The following is a 27,565-nucleotide window of genomic DNA, read 5'->3' as shown; positions in this document are numbered from 1 at the left end:
ATAGTTTAGACGTCAGATGCCCCAGTTTGGCACAAAGTCCATGCCCAGAGATTGCCTCCCCATTAGTTTACATTGTAAGGTGTGATGTCGCACTACAAATTTCAGGGCTTACTAGATCTAAACCGTTCGAGTTATTGCAAAGTTTTTAATAACTTTTGTTCAGCACAGCGTAATAAGTCATGTATTAAAGTTTGAAGCCGATGCCATTAACGCCCTAGGAGGAGATAGCGTTTATTCAAGGTCCAAAATTGGCACAAAGTCGTAATTTGATGAGCAGACTGTGGACTTCCTGTTGGATTCAGGTCAGGGGTGTCAGTGTATGATTTGTAGGTCTTGATGAGACGAATAATTGAGTTTTGGTTCGATCTCTCTATGACATTCCTACGGGCTGTGGTGGCCATTTTAGATACATAGGTGGCGCTCTCAAGCACATTTTAGCACTTTGGGCGTTAATTTTTACATTTTATCAATCTTTTACGAGATCTGATGTGCGTGCCAAATTTGGTGAGTTTTTGAGCATGTTTAGTGGCTCATATTTAGGGTTGAAGTGGCGTATTAATAAAGAACGAATAATAAGAAAGAAACAAACACACAAAATACAATAGGGTCTTCGCCCTTTGGGCTCAGGCCCTAATTAAAGCTGCAAGCAGGATTGAACACTGCTGTCAGATGTGTAGAAACACTAAGTAACTGGAGTGTGGCGCAGTCCAAGGGCTTCTGTCACAGGCATGTAGATGTTTTCAGACCTGGGCTGACAGGTCTTACTTTACCCATCCCCCCCTCCCATTCTCTCTCTCCCCCTCTCAGCTGGAGAGAAGGATTTCAGAGTACTCTTCTTGTGAAATATCCTCATAAATCCCATGACTTTGGCCAAATCTTACATTTTGGCACTTTGGGGGTTATTTTTTACTTTTTATCAAATTTTTCACCAGACCTGATGTGCGTGCCAAATTTGGTGAGTTTTTGAGCATGTTTAGGGGGTCAAATTTAGGGTTGAAGTGGCGTATTAATAAAGAATAATAAGAAAGAAACAAACACACGAAATACAATAAGGTCTTCGCCCTTTGGGCTCAGGCCCTAATAAAGAATAATAAGAAAGAAAGAAACACACGAAATACAATAGGGTCTTCCCCCTTTGGGTTCAGGCCCTAATAATGCAGGGAGGAACAGTACAAGCAGTAACAGTCACAGTGAGATGTTTTATGAAGAGCTGCAGACAACCAGCACACCTCCAAAAGGTAAACTACTAATTTTACTTTGCTGTGTTGAGTAATGGCGTCGTGGCTAGGTGTAACTACTCCCAGAGTGGGAGTGACAGGGATTACTGCTACATACATTTACCTCGGTATTTGACATGTCAGCCACTTTTAACATGAATTTCCAACATTGTGACATTATACATATGTCTGAAAATAAGGAAAAGCATAATAAATAAGTTGTTAATAAGTTAAATAAGTTGGGTTTTTTTTTTGACTTAATAGTATTACAAATTGCAAGCTCTGTGTCTGTGTTCTTCACTCACACTAAAGAACTTCCATACCAACGACATGTGTATGTGGCTGTAGTGTCTTTGCACTGTGTGCACGACTACATGTTGTGTGTGTGTGTGTGTGTGTGTGCGCGCGCGCATATTTAGTCCAAAACACATTATTACATCAACGACAGTATGCGGTGAAAGGAGGTGCCTGCCCCTCTTCTTTCGTGTAAGGAACAAGCCAATTGAAACAGTTTCTGCCCATGACTGGTGCTTCAAATAGCCAATGAAACTCCGAAAATGATCATATGCTGCTTTATTGTTTTTTATAAAGCCACAACATGGAAATTATGTAAATATAAATAGTTTGCTGTGATTCACTTTTTATGTGAACTGCTTTTCCACCATAGCACTTGTTTTGACTCTTGCACAAAGTTTAGTTTCAACAGAGGAACAAAGGACTAATGTGTTTATGCTTCAGTTACTCTGAAGCAGGGGTTATTTGGTATCTCTAAATGGCCTTTTTTTGGAAGACGCCTAGACAAAACCTTAGAGAAATGCGTAAAATATTCATTTTTTGTGATATTGTTATTAAATTTGAACTTGGACTAGGTAAGACTCTATCCCATGGTCCCATTGTGTTTTCCAACTAATAAGTCACAGCTATAGTTCACCTGCAGGCATCTGTTTGCAAAAATTACTCAGGCAGAAATAAAAAAATAAAAACCTTATACTTCAGTGTACACAAACGTCTTTCAAACTATGCACAATTATGATTACAGACTGTCTCTCTACCTCCCTACACATATTTTGAGTGCAATTCATTTGCCAGAAAAGAGGCAAAACACACAATAAACAAAATTAAAGATGATCTGACTGATAGCATTATTTTTTCTTTTTTCAAATTTTCCATAGATATTGCAATACTATCGTTATTGTGAATTCCTTTGGCCACGATAATCATGTTGTGAAAAAATGATGTCACAACAGCCCTATTACACATCCTCTTGTTTAAAGTGTGTCTGACACTTAACCTATATGAACTAACACATACGTTTGGACACCACCAGGTGCCACTCTTCAATTCAATTCGGCATTCAACAGTGAGTTACGGTTCCAATAAATTACAACCCTTAAATCCAGTTCTTCTGTAACTTAATTTTTTTCCTGCAAAACTGAGTGGTTTGGGTTCTGGTAGAGGAATGGAGAGGCGTTACAGCTCATTTTCTTAAGAGCTCGTTCCTGTAGCTATATAATGTGACGGTTGTTACCGAAAGCCCACTTGAACAGTGTGTTATGCAATGACATGCTGCGTTTTGTAACAAACCTATTGAACGAGACAAACGCCGGAATCCCGCCAGACTATCAATCATATGCACACTGAACCGCCAGCTGACAAAAACAATGCTTTACATGAACAATTAGCTACCTTACCAGTGTCTCCACGCTTGTCGTCTCTTTCATTTGCCGGTTTTGTTTTGACCTCCGGATTCTGGTTAATGTAGTACTACAACAGATGATGGCTGTTGCATTGTAATTTATTAGCAGATTTGCACGATACTTTGATGAATAAAGAGATTACCTTTATGTTGTTTATCAATAAGGTCCGCGCGTACCTATTATTTTAGCGAGGATTTATACTTAGTTTGCCACTGTGTATGGGAGAACACGATTACTCCGCCGGCGAGGACGATGACGTTTTAAACATGCGTCACACACATGCGCGACTGTTTATTAAAGGGAACGCTAAGGGGCTCTTCTCATTTCTCTATTTGGGGGACTGAATTTGTCAAAATCCAAATTAAATAAAGAAATATTTAAATGCCTTTAAATGAATGTAATGAATAATAAATCAATTAAATAATAAAGAAAGGAATGTAGAAATAAAAGGCTCAATTGTCAAATAGATGTGCAGTTTAATTTGAAAATAAATATGCACAGAAATATAAAAATAAATAAAAGTGGTTACTTGACAAATTACTTATTTTTGTATTCATTTATTTTCATATATAATTATTTATTATTATATTATTTATTCTTTTCTGTTTACATTTATCTCTGTTTTTGTTTATTTCCCCATTTATTCATTTCCCTATTTATTTATTTCTGCATTTATTAGGGCCCAAGCATGAAAGTGCCAGTGGCACGCAGGCTCCACAGTGCCCCCAAACACAAGGCCATTTTGGGACAAAGTTTCTTTGATGTACATAAAATTCGGTGCGATCATTGCTCTCATCATTCTCAACATAATACATTAGGATGCATGAAAACTAACAAAACTTTGCATATATGTTCAAACTAATAAATGCCTCAATTAGTATCAAAGCTGGGATTGTGCGTGGCATTTCAGCTAACGCTAGGTAAAGGAGGTTAGTTCCAGCAATTTCTCATGCATATGGCGATACTTTCATTGCCTTCATTTGACACGTGCAAATGTAACGGGGGACTATATTAGCCTCACAGTTTATAATGCCCCCGTTAAGTTTCCTTTATATTGCTGATAATAGTGACAGCCTACAGTCTCTGCGTTGTGTTGTGATGATGATGGTGGACTAACGGCTGAGAGTTAGTAACGTCAGTTGGCTCCAACGAAGACACCCAGGCAGCTCCGATGTCCATTCAATGATGTCTGTTTATTGCTTACAAGCACTTCGGGATCTGGGGGATACAAGCCCGGTCTCAGTAAAACTATTTAATATAAATAAAATCATAATCAAAGGAAACTTACAATACTAATAAATGATTTCTGTCACGAAGCTTAATAACCATTAAATAACAAATTACAGGGCCAACGGTCTAGCTTTGACCAGGATCAAAAACTCACTATATTACAGATTACACAAACACACTATTGATATTGATGAATCAATTCACATAGATAATCACTCTGAATGTCAATATAATTATAATTAGTAATAAAGTCTATCTCAGGTCAGCTATACATTATTATTTACAGGTTTCCATTTAATAGTCACACACTCTGACTTGTCCCCCCAGTGATGGGCTTTATATGTGATGGGCTGCATCGTTACCTTAGATACCATGTAGCCAAGTATTAAATATTAAATATAAGATAACAGCATAAAATAATGAAACTAACACAAATATGTACACCTTACAACTATTAAATAAAAGGTAAAATTACTGACAAAATTATATTCTATATTAAAAGATTTTGCTATTAGACATAGTGACCATTTAAAGCACAACTAATGTATTTAATGTAACATGCAAGAGGCATATGTTACACAAAGTTAATATCGTTGTTGATGTTACTTTGTTGTCACGTAAGGAAATACAATGACAGTATGATGAGGCTCATTTTTTATAGTGCTTGAACAAACCAGGAGAGGGGCTGCACTTTCTTTATGTCTGGACATGTTTGTAACGGGGGTGGGCTGGGCTCTCCTACCACACACAGACAGACAGACAAACAGAACTGGCAGTGGAGCTAAGTGAGGCGAAGATAGTGGACACATTTTATCAAATTAACGGCTGAAATGCACACTGCTGTAAGTGATATAAACCTTTGGAGTAAAAACGAAAGAATTTATTAAAACTTGTACAAACAAAACAGAATTTGACAGAGGTGACATGCGTTTGCCTGGCCTATCTCACATCCACAGTTGAAACAGAGGTAGCCTTCATTGTTCACAATGGATGAGATAACTTTTTTAATCAATGGCAACAGGTCAGTGGCGGCCTGTAAATAAATATTATCAGCTATCATGAGAAAACTGCTAAAAATTGGGCCAAACCAATCCAAAATGCATGTTTTGGCCCACTACACAGTTCTAATACTTTACAAAAACATATGCAGGGTGCTTTTTTTTTTTTTTTATAAAGATCAATGTTGAATTCATGCTAGTAAACAACTGTTCCACTTCAACCTTGATTCCTGGCTTCCTTGGACAAGCACCACAGCAAGCTAATTGAAATCATCAGAAACAAGGAAGGAGTTGTCAGAGAGAAGACCCGGAATATACTGAAAGTTCTCCATCAGGTCTGTACTTGCTCAATACATCAAAATTTTATATCACATAAATAGTAACATTGTAAATAGAATATTTTATGTTCATTTTGTCATTACATTTGAGTGGAGTTAGATTACACGTTGAAAGATGTGCTAAGGTTATCTTCTGAGTTAGATAGGCCTTTTAACTGGTTTGCTCAAAGCATTTGTAAATCTCAATTCCTGTAGCTCCGAGTGCCCATTTGTGCATTGTGTAATGTTTGCATCCTCAGTCCAGTTGCAAAATCGGAAAGCATAATTTTGCATTATGTGTGTGTTTGCACTCTTACCTAGAACCTCGAGGTCAATCTAAAAAGAGTGTCTGCTGAAGTGTCTTATTGTGTTCCTTGGGGAAGATGTGGACAAGCTTATCAAGGAGTATCTGGTAAGAAGTTTTGCATTAATCATTTAACCTTCAGCCAAGATAAAACATTTAATATTTAAATTTTAAAGTTTGTATACATGGTCTCAGGTCCTATAAAAATACGCTTATTGTACATTCATGTACATTTGCCTATGCCCATAATTGTTGTGGATTTCTCTGTCCCCTGGTGGTCATCAGTCATCAGTTATTTCGAATTTAATATGTCTAATACAACAACAAAGGTCTCTGTGCTGGTTTATATTTTATACAACATTGCATAGTGTGGCTACATGTGCACATATTTAGATATTTTAATTTTAATTACAATGTGAAATATTTGTCACATTAGAGTGGCAGCAGCAGTGCAGATGGAGCAGTGAAAGCCTGGAGATAAAATGGATTAATGGATTATATCCAAATATTGCATTGTGTAAAATTTCAGTCTGGGGCCAGATTCTGAAATTAATGAAAATATGAAAACGCAAGGCAGTATCTTTTAACATTATAGTGAATCTTAATTTAAGTATGTATACTACTGTATTGTGCTATTTAATATTTTTTGTCACAGCAGATGTTATAACTTTTTGGTGGATAGCTATTATTAACCTCCTAAACTCTACAAGGACACTGACGTCCTCGGCTGACATGACTGTCTTTCAGAGGCTGTAGCGGGCTCAGTTTCAAAGCTATTACCATATGAAACTAGACGACCTAAGGCATCCATTGGCACTAACTATGTCATGCTAGCTTTTCGGGAAGGGGGCTAAATAAAGATGGGCTAAATTTTGGCCAGGGAAAAACTGACATTTTCAAAAGGTTTCCCTTGACCTCTCACCTGAAGATATGCAAATGAAAATGGGTTCTATGGTTACCGACAAGTCTCCCCTTTACAGGCATGCCGACTTTACGCTAATCCCATGCAGTTTTCTGCATGCAGTATAAATGTGTTATTTTCACTTACTCTGAAAATGGTGTATTTGAATATTATTTATATACATATACTGGGGTCCTAAACAGTCTTGGAATTGCATAAATTGGGTCTGACTGGAAAGCTAAGACTCTTTTGGATTCAGTGAGCCCAATTATATTCATGTGTGATGATGATGTTATTCCTCATTGTAGCCATTTCATTGTAGTGAGACCATTGTTTGAAACTTGATCTCACTGTATAAAATGACCTATAGTGACCTCTAGGATAATCACAGCCTCATGAAACTTTACAACCACAAACTAGAGACTGAGGGCATTCAGAGGATGTTTGGCTTTTGTAGGTATATTGACAATAACAGGGTTTCTGAGCAATTTCGAGAACAGAAGTGTAAAGTGTAAAAGTGTAAAAATAGAATTCTTACAGAAATCTCCAAATGTCAAAGTTCAAGGTCTTGGTGTCTTTATGCGGAGGGATATTTGACCATTTTTATCAACTCTCAATTGGTCAGAACTGGTTAAATTTTGCACCAAATCTGTGTAACAAATGGTATCAACCCAAAAATTGCTGCAACAACTTAAGACTTAAGATCATGTGAATGGCCGACACATACCACAATCATAATGTTCTAAGCCCTTATACACTCTAAATTTTCAAAATTTGAATAGGCGCCTAACCAAAACACAATGTTTATTACAGATTTATGACTAGAAAAACTTGACACACAGTGCTCAGTTGCATCTCAAATTAATCTTACGGTTCCCAGCTTTCAGATGATGTATACCACTTTTATATGGCATATACTGTTGACTTGCTGAGATTTGATTGGGAGAACTGTGTGTGTAGATAATTTTTTATATTGGTACATCAGACACTGGCTTCATCATAATAACTTTCCAATAAATGTCTTGTCTTTTATCAGGTTGCTCAGCAGGATGAAGCTGAAACAGAACTTCAGAGGTGTACAGTAGCAGTGTTTGTCATCAGGGAGGAGGAGAATCCTCTCTAGCCACCACATGACATTGGTGTCAGGGTGAGAAGCAGGATTGGACGCAATTGCAGAGACCAGCTTGCAGAGATTGCAGGGTAAATGAAAACCTTTAATCTTGAGGTGGACAGGACAGGACAAGCTAAATACAGACTAAACTAATCAGGGAATGGGGAACAGGTGACGAGACACAAGGGCAGGCTGGGAGTGATTGGCTGAGGGAAACACAGGAAGCAGGGCAGGGCTGACGAGACTGATGCAGGGCAGGTGAGGAGGAGCACATGAAACGCACAAGGGAAACACAGCAACAAAACCAAAACCCAAAAAACACAAAACTCCGAATACAACCCACACCAACCCGTCAAAGAACCACCATGAACCCAAACCCAAGTACACAACACACCAGGCCAAACAACAAAAGGCAGTCCAAACCCACCACCCAAATACAACAGGAAAACCCACAGACCACCAGAAGGACCTGGGGCGGCTGTGGCTCAGGAGGTAGAGCAGGTCGTCCACTAATCGGAAGATCGGTAGGATTCCCGGCTCCTCCAGTCTACATGCCAATGTGTCCTTGGGCAAGATACTTAACCCCAAATTGCTCCTGATGGCCCCTGTACCCAATCTGCGTATTAATGTGTGTGAATGGGTGAATGTGATTTGTAGTGTAAAAGTGCTTTGAGTGGTCGGAAGACTAGAAAGGCGCTATACAAGTACAGTCCATTTACCATTTACTAAACAGAAGTGCAAACCAGTAAACCCCAAAAAACACACAAAGTCCAGACAGGGTGTGACAATTGGGATTGTTATTGACGGTGTGGTAATCCTGAATGCATATGTTATATGGCCTCATCTATGCTCTGAACTTGAGCTATCCACGCACTGCAGAAAATATTCATGGAGATGGAACCAAAGACGCAGAGAATGTACAATCTTAGTGTCTAGCTCTAAATACTGGATTGATCAAAGAAAGACATTTGGATACAGCATGTTTTTTTGCTCTGTTTTACAGCTTGTATTCAAATACATTCCAGGATAATGGAAGGGGTCGTTGTTAAATGTAAATGAGTGAAACAGACTTCAATTCAAAACTGGCCCTCTGATTTTTATCTGTCTGTGGTATAAATATCATGGCACTGATATTAACACTGAAAATGTGAATAATGCTAAATTCACAATGACCAGTAATCCAGTTGTACTAGTAATTCTAATGTTTGTTCTTAAACTGACTAATGCACAAAAGACCGACCTTTGTTCATAGATTGCACCCCCAGTAATTAAGCTGTATTTTTTTTTGCATTTTTTCCTTCTTTTTTTTTGTCTCTCGGTCTGCATTTGTAATGGTTCAAATTTTATCAATGGATAGCCAAATTTTAACACTGTTAGAAATTCTGGTTTTACACTCAATGGCTATTAGATTACATATCTCAAGTTTTAAAAGAGAGATGTAAAAACAGTAATGGTGAAATTTAAGTTGTAAAAAAGCAAAAAATGTTATTGACTTGCATTTAGTAATGTTTTTGCTTGTGACTAAAGAAAATATATTGATTAAAGTATAATCAAAAATTATAGTTTGTACTGAATCAGACATTTAACTTGAATAAAGTTAATAAAATTGCCTGTAACAAAATCAGAGTGTTTTAATTAGTTTATTCAAAAGTAAAAATTATACTTAGATGAAATTGTAAATATTAGGTTTTTCCAAAGTGAAAAACTTAAGTTGTAAAGAAGTTAAAAAAAAAAGGTTTATCGTCTTTATAATAAAAAATGTTTTTACTTGTGTGAATGTACATTTTTGTCTTTGGTTAAATAAATATTTTGATTGATACTAAATCAAAATGTAAGGTTTCAACCAAATCATAAATATAATTTGACGAGAACTTATAAATTTAGGTGTAACAAATTAGAGTAATTTTTTTAAGTTGATCCAAAGTAACATTTTTTTCAGTGTAGCAAGTTGGACTGATCCATGTCAAATTTGGGCAGAAAAGCCTTGAGGCCTTGATGATGCTATATTGTGAAGATTGTGAGTTTTTATTGGACGCCATTGCCATGGCAATATGGCGAATTTCGATGTTTCAAAATTGCAAAATAAATTGTTGTAACTCAACTCCACATTGTCAGATCTTTCCTAAATTTCATGTATTTCATAAGAGTCTCAGTCTGAAGACATGCAGAGGACAATATTGCACCATAGTAATAGCTCCAGCTACTGACAACCGGAAATTATAGGCCCCATACTTTTACTAACTACTCTTACCAGGTTAACCAGATCCACGTAAAATTTGGTCAGCTAAATCATAAAACATCTGATGAGTTTTCATCAAAAGCTGCTGCTATGGCAATGCCTGTAACTGAATGAACTCCTTGAGATTTCACCCAAGCAACTTCAAATGTGGTTAGTGTCATCCAAAGACCTTTATGATGAAAAGTTATCAAAATCTTGAGTTTTCATATACGCCATTGCTGTGGCAATGCCTTGAACTGTTTCGCAATGAAGAGGGAAATTGTTGTAACCTGAATGTACATTGTCCAACCTGCACTGAAGTTCTCATGCTTGATAAGAGTCTGCCCTGAATACATGTACATGTCAATGTTGAGCCATAGTCATAGCACCACCTACTGACAACAGGAAGTCAGCCTTATATGAAAAAAATGATCCAATTCACATGGAATTTGCAAGGTGTGGTCTACATTTGATAAATAGCAACATGAAGTGAAATTAGTGGGTGTTGTCTAGCACCACATAGTGCACACAGGAAGTGACATTTAACTCTTTTAAGAAAGGTGCAAGGGCCGATCATTGCTGCTTGCAGCTTTAATTATTATTATTATTATTATCCTTATTCTAGTATGCCATTGCATGTTTGAGGGGCATAGGATGTTCAGAAACTTGGCACACACAAGTTCCATAGTGATTGGGCTTGGGCATGGCCAGCAGGCTCCATAGCACCCCCAAACACAAGGCCATTTGGAACAAATGAACACACTTTGATGTCCATAAAATTCGGTGGATTTATTGCTCATATCATTCCAAACATAATACATATTTTTTCAATTTTTTTGCCCAACAGGAAGTCAGCCATTTTGGATTTCATGCGTGAATTTTCATTTTACGAACACATTTGAGGCCTTTAGGATGCATGAAAACTAACAAAACTTTGCATATATGTTCAAACTGATAAATGCATCAGTTAGTATCAAAATGGGGCTTGGGTGTGGAATTTCGGCTCACTAGTACCCCCTAATTTGTTTTGAGGTTCTAGGGGGGTTCGAAAACTCACAAAAGTTTGCACATGCATCAGAAGTAGTGTATCTTGATATCGGATATGGGCCTTGGGCATTGGTGTGGCAAAATGGCTCAAGGACACCCCCTAGATAATTTCAAAGTCAAAGCCCCCACCTTTAATTTTGAAGTAGATTTATGAAATTTGGTATGCAGATGTAACATCTCCAAAATTTAAAAAAAGCCTCTTGAAGCCCTGCCCTAAGTCCAAGAGAAAGTCAGCCATATTTAATAAATTGTGTATTTTTTTTGCAAAATGAAGCCATTGACGGGGGTTGTATTTTAACAAACTATTTTGAGTGGAAGCACAGTTGGAAAATTTGATAGAGTTATCCAAAACCATAGACATGGAAATTGACCCTATGGTTTTCAGAAACTTGAATGAAGTGATTCAGTGATTGAGCCTTGAACTAGCACAAAGTTCCCATAACAGTGGACCAATCGGGTGCCCATCCCACGAAGTACCCATGGAAGCTGTGGAGAATTATTTGTTAGCAGATTGACATGGTTCATCTGCCTGGAGTTGGCTAACAAAAACGGTATACCGTCATGGTGTTATGGTGAGTGTGCATCTGGGACAAACTAAAGCTCCCATGCCAGCTTCAGGGTACAGGAATTTTAAAATCCTAACCAATTTTGAAATCGGGCAAGGAAACTATAAGAGAAGGAAGGGTCATTATGTTACTGTGTAGCGCATGAATGCACATTGGTGCCACACTTGAAAGCTGTTGGCGCATTTAGTGTAGTGGTGAATGGGCAGACCACTCCTTTATCTCTCCCCTCTCAGTTTCACAGGTTATTAGTCTGGGTGATGGAGGCACCGCTATTTTGATGTGTTGTTATTTAGCTAATGTTTCATGTGTTGTCAAGGTAAATTTAATTTGATTTGTATGTTAAATCAATAATTTATTTGCATGCAAGTTATGTTAATGTTATGCTAGATTTATATGTGATTGAGGTTAGTAACAGACTAACGTTAGTAAGTTAGTTAAACTGTGATGATACCCTAACTAAATTAACTCTGAGCCTGTTAGCTAACGTTATGTAACGTAATTTACAGTTTAAACAGTTTTAATATGGTGACCAGGCAGACAGCAGGGCACCAGACAAATGGGATTACAGCCCAGGTGTTGATTTTATCACAGCAGAGATTGCTTCATTCAGAATTACAATACATTATCTTCTGATGATCAAGTTCATTGTTAAAAGTTTTTCTTAAAGTTTCTGATAACCATGAAATGTGTGCCCTTGTTGTTTTATAGTTAAGCGTTCGTTTACAGCCTACCAATGCACAATTAATAATCAAAGGAGGTGTGGCAGTCGTTAAATGTAATGGTTAAACATTTGAATTGATTTTGCAATTGAAATAATTGTTTATTCTGCTTATGATGATCTATGTTATTGCTAAGAGTGTTAATGATATTGTTTTTGTTTTGTTTGGGATTCCTTTATTGTCCATTGGGCATGTCGCCACCAAGGGGCATGTTGTGTAACAGGTGAATATATGGGTCAGGTGTTGTGCCGCGGCGCATAGAAAAAACACCCTAAATGTCTGGTTAGAAGGAGGTGGTTAAAAACAGTTTTCGTTGCCATAAAAGGAATTTTCATTTTCTCTTGGATGTATTAACAATTAAGAAAACAGTTTGGAACGAATTTGAATTATAAAATAAAAGTTATAATTTCTTAAAGTGTGGCGAGCGAAATTTTGTAAAACGTGCGTTAAGCAGGCCACCCCCTCAACACCACAGCTTTTAACAAGAAAAGCTGACACATTTAAAGTCAAAAAACTGTATGGATCAAAGATAAAGAGATGTTGTCTTTAAAAGAAATGAAGAGCTCATGCAGGGAGAAGTGTCTGCGGTTTGTGAGTACCGGATTTCATTCATTTCTTGTGGTGGAAAGAAAGGAGCCGCTGCGCTCCGATTCAAACAAATAAGCGCCGCAGCGCGCATGCATTCAATTAAAGTGGATATTGTTGCTTGCTTTGGGTCAAAATATTGTGATGCAAAGTTGGAATTCAATGTGAATAAATTGTATACACCTGCACGATACGATGTCTGTCACTGCAAAAGACTAATGAGACACTGCTGATAAAAACGATCGCATCGCGCCTTGGAAAACTTGGCGTTTTGACGCGCAAAAAGAATTAAATTAATAATCTGTTGGAAGCTGGGGAAAATAAGGAGACAGTCAACAAACATATTGAAGCTTTCAGTAATTATTTGGGAGAGTTTATGGAGTTGCAAGTGGCTGTACAAAGCCTCCTTTCAAATGAGGAGGAAAAGGAAGCGGATCATACGGACTGGTATGAGCCTAAATTAATCCATTTTCGAGACTTCTTATTTGGCATTAAAACATGGGTGGCTGGTGGCGTGGATACAGAAAAGGAGGTTGGAGAGGAGCAAGAGGACCAAGAAGAAGCAAATGCATCATTGCTGGGACCGGAGGATAGTGCGTCCCAGACCAAAAGATCTCTAAGCAAGGCTCCAAGCAAAGCCACCAGCTCCTCCAGCGCTTCCTCATCTTACCGTGCGTCTACTACTTGCTTAAAGGCTAAGGCAGAGCGAGCTGCTCTAATGGCTAAGGCTAAAGCCTTGGAAACGAAACATGCTCTTGACCTAGAAACAGCTCAATTAAAGGCAAGGATGGAAAAGCATGAAGTGGAGGCTGAATTGGCTGCAGCAGAAGCCAAATTAAATGTTCTCATGGAGAGTGAATTATCACAGACTACAGCTGTACAACCATCCTCATCATTAAAGCAACAACTAAAAGTCTCACAACCATCAACATCAAAGCAACCAAAATCGGAAATACTAACACCAATACACACACACCAGTTTGAGGTTACTGGAACATATACAGAGTACAAAATTCCAGTAACATCCAAAAAATCTCAAAACCCTCAAACCTCTCAGCAACAAAATATCTCCCATCAAGCTACACCACGTAACGCAAAGGCTAAAAGCAAACACCTGAGTTATGACCAAGAGGATGAGGATGGATCCTCCATTTCAAATAAAACCACAGTGGATGAAAGTTGTCTCACTGATGTATTAAAGAGACAAAATTAAATAACTGGACTACTTGTAAAGCAACAACAGGCAGCTCTTCTCCCCAGAGATTCCTATATTTGACGGTGACGCTCTGCAGTACCGACCATTTATTAAAGCATTCGAGCAAGGCATAGAATGCCTATACTGCAGCAAAAATCATTCCTTGGAGTTTTGTGTTGCCCTAAAAAATAAACCTAACAAAGAGAAAGTTGAATTCATTAAAAGTAAAGGTCTGTGTTTTGGATGTTTTGGAAAGGGGCACATGAGCAAGCTTTGTAAGAACCGAATGACTTGTCAAATTTGCCATCAAAATCATCCAAGCTTACTGCATATTGACAAGAAAGAGAGGGTGGAAATGCATTGCAACACAAAGAAATCTGGAGAAGCAGCAAAGGTCACGTCAAGCCTAGTGTCCCTGGATTCTGGCAGCCATACTGGGGCCGGTAATAGTGAATGCAAATTATCTATTGTGCCGGTTCAAGTAAAGCTGTGCACAGGTACCAAGATAGTGCAGACGTATGCTTTCCTTGATCCAGGAAGCACCGCAACCTTTTGTACAGAGGAGCTAATGATGGAGCTTAACACTACTGGAAAAAAGTTAAAAAGTTCTCCTTAAAACTATGGGGCAGGAGAAGCCTGTGCCTAGTTTCAGAATTTCTGGTATGGAAGTGGCCGCACTCAAAGTGAGTGAATTCTTAAAGTTACCAGACGTGTTCTCACAAATGTCTATTCCTGTTACAAAAGACAACATCTCTACAGAGGAGGACCTCAAAGAGTGGCCCTATCTGAAGGAAGTTGAACTGGAATCAATCAACGCAAGCATTGGGCTACTGATTGGTGCAAATGCTCCAAGAGTATTGGAGCCGTGGAAAGTCATTAATAGCAATGGTAATGGACCGCTGTAAAAACCATGCTAGGGTGGGTAATTAATGGCCCACTTGGTAACAGAGAGGACAATGACATGATTGGTTGTTATACTGCATGGGTTAACAGAATAGCCATTGCCAACTTGGAAGAGCTCCTAACCCAACTGTATAACCAAGACTTTGCTGAGCAGCATTATGAACAAAAAGAAATGTCATTAGAGGACAAGAAGTTCATGAAAATTGTCTCAGATTCAGCAGTGCGTCAAGATGACCACTACTACCTCAAGTTGCCTTTTCGTGAGCCAGATGTGATCATGCCCAACAACAGGCATATGGCACTGCAAAGAGCACAACAGCTGCTGAAAAGGTTCAAACGAGACCAAGCATTCCTGGAGGAATACCAAGCATTTATGCAGGATGTTCTGGCAAAAGGATATGCTGAGGTTGTACCATCAGAGCAACTGGTAACTGAAAGTGGCAAGGTGTGGTATATACCGAATCATGGGGTCTTCCACCCACACAAAAAGAAATTGCGTGTAGTGTTTGACTGTGGAGCCACATTTCATGGAACTTCTCTGAATGGAGAATTGCTGCAAGGTCCAGACTTGACTAACAAGTTGATTGGCGTGATGTTAAGATTTCGTCTGAGTCCTATTGCTCTGATGACCGACATTGAAGGCATGTTCCACCAGGTGAGGGTTGCGAGAGAAGATGCTGATTTCTTGCGCTTTCTCTGGTGGCCAAATGGAGACATTACTAAAGAATGTGTGGAGCATAGGATGATAGTTCACATTTTTGGAGCTGTATCCTCACCTAGCTGTGCCACATTTGCCTCGCTGAAGACGGCAGAGGACAATCAGGACAAATATCCAGCTGAAGCTGTGGACACAGTAAGACAGAACTTTTATGTGGATGACTGTCTTAAGTCAGTGAGTCCTGTGGAGCAAGCAGTACAGCTGTACAAGAACCTCAAAGAGATGTGCAGTAAAGGAGGATTTCACCTGAATAAATGGTTAAGTAACAATCACTCGGTCCTTGCCAGAATTCCTGAGGAAGAAAGAGCCAAAGAGGTCAAGACCCTGAATCTTGACAGGGATAAACTTCCCATGGAAAGGGCCCTCGGAACTCAGTGGGATATTGAGCGTGACATCTTCACCTTCAGCACAGTTCTAAAACCTCAACCAACAACAAGACGTGGCATTCTGTCAGTTGTAAGTTCAATCTAGGACCCCTTAGGGTTCTTAGCACCAGTCGTACTATCTGCCAAGCAGATCTTGCAGGAGTTGTGCAAGGCCAAGCTGGGGTGGGATGAGAATATCCAGAAAGAACATTTTGACAGATGGCAAAGATGGTTGAGTCAAGTGGTTCTGTTGGATGACTTTTCTGTGAGTAGATGCATCACACCCCCTGGGTTTGGTGAAATTTCATCCGCACAGCTGCACCACTTTTGCGATGCGAGTGAGGTTGGCATTGGAACAGTGTCATATCTCAGACTGGCTAACTGTAGAGATGAAGTGCATGTTGCTTTCATCATGCGAAAAGCAAAAGTTGTACCCCTAAAGCAAACCACTATTCCCAGATCGGAGCTGGTAGCCGCAGTCCTGGCAGTACGAATGGATACAATGCTGAAAACAGAGCTGCAAATTCAGTTGGATGAATCAGTATATTGGACTGATAGCCAGTCTGTCTTGAAGTACATTACAAGCACAACAGCAAGATTTAAAACCTTTGTTGAGAACAGAGTCTCCATGATACAGATGTTGTCTGAAGTTGCACAATGGAATAACATCAGCTCAAAGCTTAATCCTGCAGACATAGCATCACGTGGCCTGCAGACCAATGCCATTCTTCAGTCCAAAACTTGGATCCATGGCCCTGAGTTTCTAAGGAGACCTCAGTCTGAATGGCCAGGACATGAAAAGGAACCGGACATGATCTCTTTGGATGATCCAGAGGTGAGGAATGTGGTCTCAGTCTGTGCTGTTATGCTACAGCCCAATGAATCACCCTCTTAAATCACTTCTCCAACTGGATGGACTTAAAAAGAGCAGTGGGATGAATCCTCAAGTATAAACAGCTGCTGAACCAACTGCATCAGGAAAGACTCAAGGCCATTGCCACACCCCAAGCCTCCAGCCAGCAAGGTAATGCAGTAGCAAAGCATCTGCAGCAGTTTAAAGCCAGCCTAAGGATCCAAAGACTTAATATAGAAGACATGTCTAACACTGAAAAGGCCATCATCTGCTTTGTACAAAGACAAAATGGATTTGTGATGAAAATTCCTACTAAAATGTGATTTTTAATGTAAGATTTGGCCAGAGTCATGGGATTTATGAAGATATTTCCACATTTTGGATCAAAGTTGCTCTGAAATCCTGCTCTCAATCTGACAGGGAGAAGGAGGGAAGAAAGGCAGGGAATGGGTGTGACAGTTGAATGTAGCTCAGTTTTATAGGATATAGCAGAAAGGTCTATATACTTACAGTACATTATATACAAACTTTGTATGAAGTTTGGGGTTATTATCATTTATTTTACAATAATTGTAGGTCTTATATGTATAATCAGTAGTGGGGATGACCTATGAGGGGAAGGGAAAAAATGGAGTGAGGGTGACTGTTAAGTGATAAAGTGCAGTAGAAAAATAAAATCATAACTAAATTTTGTAGCTCTGTACTGCAGTTTTTCCTCTATTAAGGCACGATCACTTAGCGGTTCGCTCACACTCTCCCTTCAAATATATGAGTATTTTTCTGTGTCCAGCTGCAGTTACTTATTGTTTCTACACATCTGACAGCAGTGTTCAATGCTTAATTTTTGTGCTCACAAATGAAAAATTTTGGAGCACACATAGAAATTCAGGAGCACAATGAAAAGTGTTAAAGTAACAGTTTAACAATGCATTACATACATATTTAAACTAGTTGTGTGTGTGTGTGTGTGTGTGTGTATGTAAATCAAAATTTATGTTGTCTTTAGGGATGCATGATTGTGGCAAAAATCATAATCATGATTATTTTTCCTCAATATTGAGATCACATTTATTCAACATGATTAGTTTTTGACATTTTTGCCGATTAGTTATGGTGATATAGCACATCATTTTCCCACTTGGCTGAGGACACTATTACACTGCAATCATATATTGCACTAATGGTCAAGAAAGACAATATATGAGGGAAGAACTCAGGAAGACTAGAGTTTTTGGGCTCAGCATTATAACTTTAATGAACATGCCAAGTGGGTGGAGCAGTGTTTTTGTCTTTTTAAGTTTATTATACAAACAGGATTAATGTGTAGGATTTAATTTTTGGTCCACAGTATGAAGCGTGGGATGACTATAATGTACCTAATATGCTGGTTGCCAACCACTGTTGGCCCTCTGCACGACTGGAGTGCTCTCTCCCCAGCAACGCCTGCATCTTTCAGCTTCAGAGCCAAAGCCTCCTCAGCCTGACTCACCCACGGATTCACCGGCTACAAAGCAGGACACCACAAAGCATCTCTTCCTTCATGGACTGGTAACAACTGGGCATAGCCTAGCAACACAGTGAAGCATAGTACGGCTAAGCAAGAATGTTTAACTCAAACAATGTACTGTACGTGTATTGATTTGGTTAAGGTTATACATTGAAATGTTGTTGTGATGTCCTTGTTGCCTATAGTCAGGTTACTGCATAGCCACACCGCTAGGTTAATGTTAGCATGCTGAACACATTTTACATCCAGTAACTAGGCCTTGCATGCAACTAACCTCATTTTAACCTGGAACCTTTAGCATACACCAATTGGCCTCGAATAGAGAACCACACAGATAAGAGGTTAAAACCTAGTTTGGCAAACTTTGGTTCAGGCAGTATATGTGGTTCAAGACACCACATGGTCTGGCCTTTTATCTCTGTAGTTCCCTTTATCAGCCAAATTGTTGGCATGCCATGTGCTCAGTCACCAGGTGACTGCAGCCATCTTGCTATTGTCTCCTCTACACACACACACACACAAACTCACACTTGTATATAGGTACACTTAGCTAGATTAGTATTGTGTGTTGCTTTTACCCTTTTGTTAAATAAATGCTTTTGGATATACCTGTTGTCTGTTTTAATGTTGCACAAGAATGAGTTTTGCCAACCCCTGCTCTGTAAAGAACTCCAAATCCTTCAACCTTGACTAGCTATTGATATGGTGATTTTGTTTATAGTTATTAAATTAATTATTAATCAAAGTCTCAAATTCATAGACACTTTGAGACTGAATTGGCTATCTTTTTCCCTGAGTCCAGGGTGGTGCCCCATTATTATTAATTCTTATTAATAATTGTATTGATTTTAATAATTAACAATTATCTTTGATAATCATTAATTATTGCTGATAGCCAAACTTGTAGCCACGGCCGAACAATGTCAATATTTTATCAGTGATGTAAACTGGCTGAATAGCGCCCCCTACAAAATTGCAGCAAAGCAGCCCCAGCAGCAGGCAAAATAGTGGACAAAGGAAGTGATGTTTATTTCCTTCTTGCACTGTCTGAAAACAGCCTGGGTCTGAAGACATCTACATGCAGACAGAAGCCCTTTGACTATGCCGCGGCCCAACGTGCGCAAAAGCGTGAGAGCCCGTTCAACGCTGCTTACAACTTTAATTTCTATCTTTTACTGTTTTTGAGATATTAGAGTTTGACTTTTAAAGTCTTTTCTTGCTCCTCCTGTGATTTTATAATGAGTGTGTATTGCAGAATGTTTCACAGCACTGAGGGAGTGACATCACCAGGAGCAGCTGGAGAGGAGAATTTTAGAGTATGCTTCTTGTGAACTATCCTCATAAATCCCATGACTTTGGCCAAATCTTACATTAAAAATCATATTTTAGTAGAAAATTCCGTGGCGAATCCATTGATACAGGTTTGAAAGTGGTCAGACTTATAGTTTAGACATCAGAAGCCTCTGTTTGACACAAACAACTTTGAGGGCTTATAAAATCCAAACCGTTCAAGTTATTACAGAGTTTTAACTTTTTTTCAGCATAGTGTCATAAGTCATCTATAAAAGTTGGGCCTGTTTTCAGATATTGCAAGAAGGAGATAAACATAACTTCCTTTTTCCACTATTATGCATGCTGCTGGGGTTGCTTCATTGAAATTTCATAGGGGGCGCTATTGAGCCAGTTTACATCACTGACGGAATATTGTCATGTAGATGTGTTCAGGCTGGGATTCTTACCATTTTTGGTGCAGATTGGAGCATTTACACTAAAGTTGTAGCAATTTCCTGTCATGGCGAAACATCAAAACTCAACGCCATGCAACAGCTTGGTATTTTGTGGCGAACAATGTGTTGCCATGGCAACAGCTTTTGATGAAAACTCAAAAGCTTCAGGAGTTATCATCTTCAAGGTCTTACACCTTGGCTGACCAAATTTTATGTGTTTCTGGCTAACCTGCTAGGAGTACTTAGCAAAAGAGTGGAGCTTAAGACTTCCTATTGCCAGTAAGTGGTGCTATGACTATGACTCAATATGAGCCTGTATTTGCCTTCAGACCAGGACCCTTATCAAGCATGAGTCATTTGGAAAAGATCTGATCATGCAGAGTCAAGTTATAACACTTTTTTGTTCGTGGTGAAATGTCGAAAATCGCTGCACCACCTCAGCAAAGGTGTCCAGTGAAAACTCACCATTTTCACAATATGGAATCATCAAAGACTTAAGGTTTTACTAACCAGATTTCAGATGGATCTGTTCATCCTGCTTGGTACAGCTCATAAAAGTACAGAACATGTACCTTCCTGTCGCCAGTAGGTGGCGCTATGGGTATATCTCAATATTGACACATAGATGTATTCAGGATGGGACTCTCATGAAGCATGGGGCAGATTAGACAATGTATGTTAAAGGTATAACAACTTCCTGTTTCATGGCGAAACATCAAAGTTTGCTACGTCCCCACAGCTAGGGCTTTCAGCGAAAACTCAAGATTTTGACAAATTTTCATCACAAATGTCTTTAAATGACACTGACAAAATTTGAAGTTTGTGGAATTAAATCTCTAGGAGGAGTTCATTAAAATACAATACCTGGAAATGTCAAAATTTGTGCAAAAATTGAAATTAAATTCAAAATGGCCGACTTACTGTTGAATTTAGGGTATGGCTCCAAGAGGCTTTTTTGTGTGTCTGGACATGTTAAACGTGCCTACCAAATTTTGTTCATCTATGTGAAATTTAAACATGGGGGCTTTTAATTTGAAATTTTCTAGGGGGTGCCCTTGAGCCATATTTGAACGCCCGAGCCAAAAACCCATATCTGATATCAAGTTTCGCCACCTCTGATGAATGTGCAAAGTTTTATGAGTTTTCAAGCATTCCTAGCACCTCAAAAATAGGTAAAAGTAATTAGGAGGCTATAGAGAGCTGCTGTGCTCCTATATTTAGGATTTTTTTTTTTTTTTGGAAGGGCCTGAAACGGTGGATCCATGATGTAGAGGAGCGATGTCAGAGCTTTATAACCTTGGCCTTAAGCCAGCCCTGCTGTTTCCTGCCAGGCTTACCATCATAACAAAGGAGGGAGGCAGGAAAAGATTTTCCTTGGTCATGGAGGCTAAAGACTACTTAGCCTAGTATAGATTTTCTGTATTTTCTCCATGAATGTAACTGAGATGTTGATCAGTAGTGACAAAATATAACTTTTTTGTTTTATTTTGTTTTTTTGTTTAATTTTGTTTCGCATTGACATTGGGATTGTAACACTCTCATTTGAGAATTTAATTACTTCTGTGATGGCAGGATGATGATAAACGAAGGATGTTTAATGCTCAGTTTTCATTTTTCATTACAGATGCATATTTCTTTAGAGTTTCTTTTGTTCATTCAGTCCCAAGTATATTTCAGTTATTATGTTATATTAATTAACATTACAGACATAATGAAGCAAAAAGATAATTCCACTATGGTATCAGCACTGGAATTCACTTCAGATAATAAGCTGTTACTGGTGAATGAAGTCGTTTTCAGTTAGCACTCAAGGAGTTATTTTAAACATACAAAGCATCTGTTGATGGGTGGAGCCGCCAGCGGCTTCGGCTTTAGGACCAGCTGACTGGGAAGATGGGTAGAGTCACCTTTGACTCTACCCATCTGCATCCTTATGCAGCATTAGCAGCAGCCAAAACCAACCACCACCCTTTGCTTCAGCTTCAGCACCAGCTGTGCGGCTGGGAGGTCCCCGACCAGAGGGAGAGCATTTACTAGGCAGCACCTCACCAAAAATCATGGCATGAGAGGCTTTTGCTCCAAGGGTGATGGCCACAGTAAAGCCATCAAAGACGTTTCAGCAGAGGAGTGAGTACCTTTAAGTGCACTGCACTCCATTGAAAAAAAATCACAATTTAACATAACAATAATTAGTGGTTCACTTGTTAACTAGTCATTTAAGTTACATTTTTACTGAAACTGTTATGTACAGAGGAATTATAGTGGAACTATGTTGTTGTTACATGGAATCTACAGAAAATGGGTGTACACTTCTGGTTCTAAAAGTAAATGTTTCTGCATCGTAAGCTTGATGTCCCATCTCTTTATCGTTAACCATGGCAAGGCCTGGTAGTTAACGTAACAGAAACAAGTAAAAATTAACCTACAAAATATGTGCTGAATTAAACAGTGGCTCCTAATGTTACTTTATTTTTAAAATATCATCCATAGCTTGTCTTACATCTACAAACAAGGCCTTTGAAATTGGATATTTTCATATGGGAGTTTGGTAGAGCACTGTTAACTCAGACGCTGTTCAGTTGGACCGTGCTTTCAGCGCCTTCAGTGGACATGCCCCAGCGTTTCAGAGCAGAGAATACTGCTTATTTTGAAACCTAATTTTATATATTTGGCGACTTCTTTAATCATTCAAATTTGGCTGGGTAGTTAATTACACATTTTTCTATGGTGTGACTATCTCAGAACACATATTTACTATTGCTTTACACAGACTTTAAGGCACTTCATGGTTCAGCTCCCAGCTACATTGATGATTTTCTGCTCCCCTATGAACCAGAGTGCAGCCTCTGATAAGGCTCTGCTGGCTGTTCCTAAATCCCGGCTCAAGACCATAGGTGACCAGGCTTTTGCACGGTCCCCCCACCACCCCCCTTTAATGTAAATCATGAAATTGTAAATGCCAGGTAAAAAGGTCTTCATCCTGCTACAGTGTCTCCTTTTTGGATTTATGATAAAGGGACATGAAATCAATAACAAATAATCAAATGAATGAACAACAAACAACTCACCAGTCACTCCATCCAGTCATGCTCTGATATCTTTGATATGAATAAGGACCTTGGGATTGACTGCCAGACTCTTCTTTTTTGCTTGTTTCAGTACTTTAGAGCCCTAGGTCTTGAACATGCATCTGTTGGTGGAGGAGTGGTATATAAAAGGCTTGACATTGTTGTCAAATGGCTTACATTTACACAATTCTGTTCATTCTCCCTGGGCCTTGGCTATATACGTTGATGATGCTGTAACCTAGGGTGTGCTGCTCTCAATGAATGTTTAAAAAATTGGCTTTTGTTCCTCTAGATCCTAGTGCATAGCAACAGTGTCTTGATTTGTTCTGCTTTACATGCAATAGGCAACTAGAACCATACTCTTGAATTCAGAAGGGCTAGCACAAGTTAATATGATCATTTACCCAAAAAAGGTGGTCATGCCAGCTAAAAGTTGCTAAATAAATAAACAATATTATGCCTGTTAAGCCTGAAAATTTTAAGCCTCCATGTTGCCATTTGTTACCAGGACAACTGACAGGCCTATGCAAAGTTTTCAAACAATAGCTGCCATTTGTTACCCTCAGATTTCAATGGTCAGCCCATACTCCTATGCAGAGCTGCTTCTATGCCTGTATGTCACAGCCTCCAAAACAACTCTGCCCCAAGTGCCTTATTACTGTACCAAATCCAGACATCCACAAACAAGGTGGTTTGAAAGAAAATGCGTCAATAACTTTGAATTGCGTGTATACAGAGTATCATAATTAACCAAATATTAAGCTTGTCTGAACATTTATAAGTTATGCAGTGATGCAGTTATCAGAAAAGTAAGCAGACTAACTTTTCTGCGTAAGGAAACCATACCTTTATGGCTGCGTTCATTGCTGTTTCCATGGAAACAGTGAATAGACAAGGCTGCACAGAGCCATTAAGTGACATTATTTAACCTTTTTCCAAGTCATTTCCAGTTCTTAGTTATCAAATAGATTAAAAAATATTGGGGGAACAATAAAAAATATTATTTATTCAATATGTTAAGGGAAAATAATACAAGTATAATTAGCACCAATTTCCTCTACGGGCAAAAATATTGAATGAACAGTGGAATGTCATTCAACTTCATGCATAGGAGTGTGGCAAGTGGCAAGTTGGCTTCTTCAACTCTTTTAGAAGAATGTGTTAAAAAATATTTTTGAGAAGTACTTACTGGTTGACATTAAAAAATATTGTTTGAATTTACTTACTGGCTAGTGTTTACACAAAAATACATAGTTAGTGAAAGTGCAATATGTTCCCTTTGTTTCTGCCAAGTAGGGCTGGGTGATATGGTTCAAAAATCATGTCTATATTTTTAGGCTGAATGGCAAAACACAATTTATACATCTTGTATTCTCTACAAAGAACTTTTTTCACAACCATCCCAAAAAGATATTTTAATCATCCAAAAGTATACATTGACCGTCCCAAAATATGTTTGTTTTTTGTTTTTTTACATAATATAGACTCAGATATAGACATCATTTATGATCATATTCAGATACTCAATAAAGATAAGATTGAATTAAATTGAAATTGAGAAAAAGCTGACTTAAGACCAATGCATTAAGCAATGATTTAGGCCTAATGAAGAAAAACAGAGAGAGTATAAGTGATGTCTTTTGAAATAGAAAAGTTCAAATATCCAAATTGTTTGGGCCTACCCAAAGTTAGTTAGGCTCTGTACTTGTTGACCAAATTTCCCGTACAGTGTTGGAGCCGGTTGTTGCCAGTTACAAGTTAAATAGCCAATCTAAGCAATCAAATGCAAAAAAGAAAAAAGTATTGCTTGTCCAAGGCCATCTCCATCACTGGACACAGAGGTGTTGCAATATACTGGTATTGATGATAACTGTGATATTTAAAAAATGAAATATTGATATCATGTTAATATTACACATATGATAATAACATGTAAATAATCCAGTGCCTCTTAAAACCCCTTAACATGGAGCGTTAAGTACACAGCTATGATATGTACACAACTCATGTCTTTAAGTGTGTACTCATGCGACACATCTTTGGAGAGCTAATATTCTTGTGATTCCATTGATGCAAACCATTTCAAGATACAATCACATCAGCATGTACAATAAACGCTTCTGTCAGACCATCAACAAACAAACAATTACAAAATTCATGCCACTCACCTATGAAGCCTCATATTACTCCACTGAATGATACAACTCTGACAATAACAGTCTTGTTACATTGGCAAAGGTCCAGTAAAATATTTACTGAATTGGATCAATGTAATAATGTGAATGTTTAACACATCATTACATCAATAAAGATCCACAGATGGCTGTTGCATCATTTCATATTGGCCAGCAGATGTCCTAATCGTCCAATGTATTCTCTGTCATAACTCATGGTAGCTTGTAAACATTAGCCACATCTTGGTATCAAAATGGTAGCTGCACTCTGACCTTTCGATTGACACCTCACTTGACCCAATAGGAGCTTCCATGTCCTGTCCACAGCCTACAATAGCCAACGAGAGTCCGCATTGAAAGGAGGTGCCTGTCCTTCTTCTTTCGTATAGGAACAGATTCTGCTGATGACTGGCTCTTTAAATAGCCAATGAAATTCTGAAAATGACCGTATGCTGCTTTATTGTTTGAACTTCTTTTACACCATAGCACTTGTTTTGACTCTTTTATATGCACAAAGTTTAGTTTCAACAGGGGAACAAAGCACTACAATGTGTTTATGCTTCAGTTACTCTGAAGCAGGGGTTATTTGGTGTCTCTAGATGGCCTCTTTTTGGAAGATAACTAGACATACCCTCAGAAAAACGTGTAAAATATTAATTTCTGGTATTGTTATTAAATTTGAACTTGGACTAGGTAAGACTCCATGCTGTGGTGTTTTCCAGCTAGTAAGTCACAGCTATAGGTCATCTACAGGCATCTGTTTGCAAAAAAATATTCAGGCGGAAATAAAAACTTTATACTTCAGTGTGTTCAAATGTCTTTCAAACTATGTACAGTTATGGTTACATCTCTCTCCACCTCCCTACACATGTATTTTGAGTTTAATTCATTTACCAGAAAAGAGGCAAAACACACAATAAACAAACTTAGACTGATTAGACTTATTTTTTTCTTTTTTCACATTTTCTATAGATATCATGATAATTTCGTTCGGATATCGTGAATTCTTTTGGCCACGATAATCTTGTTGTCCCTCTCTTTCCCTCTCTCTCTCCCTCTATCTCTCTCGCTCACACTGTGCCTTCTGCCTATCAGAGCACAGATGAGCAATCCCCCACTCACACTGATTCACTCTCAAACACTTTGCTACAAGGACTTCATAATTAATAGTTTATGATACCAGTACTTAGTTTAAATGTTGTTCATGAAACAACAACACAAGTAGACTTTGCACTTACTGACTGATTCAGACTTGCAAAACCACTATATCTATAACATTATCTCTATCTTAGCTTGGTGGATCAAAGCACAGACAAACATACACACACTGAGACGCATACATTTGCAGTAACCCTATGTTACTAACATTGTTAGAAGCCCACACACTTAAGCACTTAACAACACACCAGCAGTGAAAGCCACTCCGCACCACAATGACCAGGTGCTACACCTAGACCCAGCTGATGTCCAGCAGACCCTGAAGAAGATCAACCCATGGAAAGCTGCAGGTCCTGACATGATACCAGGGTGTATGCTCAAGGGGTGCGCGGATCAGCTGACTCATGTCCTAACAGACATATTTAACATCTCCCTGAGTCAAGCCACCATACCATCTTGCTTCAAATGCTCAGCCATCATCCCAGTTCCAAAAAAACTCACAGTTACTGGTCTAAATGACTACTGTCCAGTAGCACTCACTCCCATAATAAAAGTGTTTTGAAAGACTAGTCAAGGATGACATCACATCTGTCCCTCCCCCCTCACTCGACCCACTTTAATTTGCCTACCACCCAAATTGTTCCACTGAGGATGCTATATCCACTGCACTTCACCTGAGCCTGGAACACCTGGAGAAAACGAACACACATGTACGGATGCTGTTTGTTGATTTTAGCTCCACATTCAACACCATAATCCCCCAGCATCTGGTGAACAAACTGGGCCCACTTGGGCTACACACTCCACTGTGCAACTGGATCTCGGACTTTCTCTCAGACAGGACTCAATTCGTGGGAGCAGGCAACAACACTTCATCCACCATCTCACTGAGCACCAGATCTTTGCAAACTGGTGCAGGAACAACAACCTTGTACTGAATGTCGCAAAAACCAAGGAGATGGTGATTGACTTCAGGAGGAAACGGCC

General features: G+C 38.8%; 1 protein-coding gene and 1 long non-coding RNA gene across 7 annotated transcripts in view; both read right to left on the bottom strand.

Annotated features, from left to right (window-relative positions):
• Positions 1-3,165, bottom strand: part of adck1 (aarF domain containing kinase 1) — a 138,932-nt gene extending 135,767 nt beyond the window's left edge. For 2 of the 6 annotated variants that reach the window (XM_067614146.1, XM_067614147.1), the window contains exons 1-2: positions 3,057-3,165; positions 2,909-2,981 (exon numbers count right to left, since the gene is read on the bottom strand). The gene's annotated coding sequence lies outside the window, so the exon portion shown is untranslated. Of the gene's footprint in view, positions 1-2,908 lie in introns of all 6 variants that reach the window. The other 4 variants (XM_067614150.1, XM_067614145.1, XM_067614148.1 and 1 more) reach the window with 2 other exon arrangements.
• The window catches only part of LOC137199226 (uncharacterized), a 348,155-nt gene that overhangs the window by 181,098 nt on the left and 139,492 nt on the right, over positions 1-27,565 (bottom strand). The gene's annotated exons all lie outside the window — the stretch shown is intronic.

Source organism: Thunnus thynnus, chromosome 16 (assembly GCF_963924715.1).
Source record: "Thunnus thynnus chromosome 16, fThuThy2.1, whole genome shotgun sequence".
NCBI lineage: Eukaryota > Metazoa > Chordata > Actinopteri > Scombriformes > Scombridae > Thunnus > Thunnus thynnus.
Note: the sequence above shows the minus strand (reverse complement) of the source record. Positions and strands in the feature narration are given on the sequence as shown.